We start from the raw sequence: 1,163 nt of genomic DNA, 5'->3' as shown, positions 1-1,163 counted from the left end.
CTTCACCACCAAACACTTTTTTTTCTTTCTGAAACAAGATCTCTGTTGCAGAAAGCTTTTGAAACAAGATCTCTGTCGTAGAAAGCTTTTGAAACAAGACGCTTGTTGTAAAAAAAAAACTAGCCGCACGGGACTTGTCGCGAGTGCGAGCGCCCGATCAAAATCAATCTTACGGCTACGTAGGCGGTGGATGTTGTGTGTGCATCAGCCGGATGAAGGTTAGGGTTTTCCTTTTTCTTTTGATTGGAGGGCTAGGGAAAATAAATAAATCTTTCACAAAAGAAGGAAGACATATAGATCAACCATTGCAGAATTTGTCTCAAGAATACAACCATTACAGTTTACTGATTGTTTCTGTATGAACTAAACCTAGGTGTGCATAGAAAATAAGTCTCCCTCACTACGCGAAATCGTTCCAGCACATAACAAAACATATTGACGGCTTATATTACTTTTCACAGCAGCAAATGCCACTCGCGCAGTGGCTTTTATCCTCATCATAACCTTGGCGTCCGCAGTCAACCTTGCACACATAGTCGCCCTGAAGTCCTGCTGGGGTCTGGCAGGCTTTCTCGGGTACGCAGAACTTCGTCCACCCACCTATAGAGCAATTAAGCAGGTTAGCACACAACTGTCGACCAGCAATGTAATTTAAGGGATAAAGGATACGCTAGAGAGAAACTAATAGGAGGAATATATACCTGCTGCATCACAGGACAAGAAGGTGGTAGACATGACCAGGAGAGCCACCAGACAAAAGACCCGAGCGTTGCTACTGGTAGGAGCCATGAGAAGCGGTTAGCTATATTCCTTTCCTTCCTGTGTCGATGGTACTAGTTGGTAGATGTTCCATGGATGTGCTGTTGTTTATATAGGGGAAAACAAAATCACAGAATTATTCTTATATTAATGAGAAAAATTTGGAGAGAATTATAAAGATCCTGTATTGATTTTCGTAGATACGGACATGACACAATCGCCCACAGCCTGAGTGATAGTTGATTTTCGTAGATCCTGTATTGATTTTCGTATATCCTATATTGATTATTGTAGATCCTGTATTGATGTTTGGACCAGCTGCAATTCACACACCGGAAAGTTGCAATGTAGGACGAGCTACATGGTGTCCATTATCTCAACCGTTCCTATTTTACGAGATGTGT

General features: G+C 42.0%; 1 long non-coding RNA gene across 1 annotated transcript; it reads right to left on the bottom strand.

Annotated features, from left to right (window-relative positions):
• Nucleotides 1–281: 281 nt before the first annotated feature.
• Nucleotides 282–833, bottom strand: LOC119319457. The gene is made up of 2 exons (XR_005154489.1): nucleotides 702–833; nucleotides 282–600 (listed from the first exon to the last, which is right to left on the bottom strand). It is a non-coding gene; the product is annotated as an uncharacterized LOC119319457 (long non-coding RNA).
• Nucleotides 834–1,163: the final 330 nt, after the last annotated feature.

The sequence above is a fragment of the Triticum dicoccoides genome, chromosome 6A, assembly GCF_002162155.2.
Source record: "Triticum dicoccoides isolate Atlit2015 ecotype Zavitan chromosome 6A, WEW_v2.0, whole genome shotgun sequence".
NCBI classification, from domain to species: domain Eukaryota; kingdom Viridiplantae; phylum Streptophyta; class Magnoliopsida; order Poales; family Poaceae; genus Triticum; species Triticum dicoccoides.
This window is presented reverse-complemented; position numbering and strand designations above follow the sequence as displayed.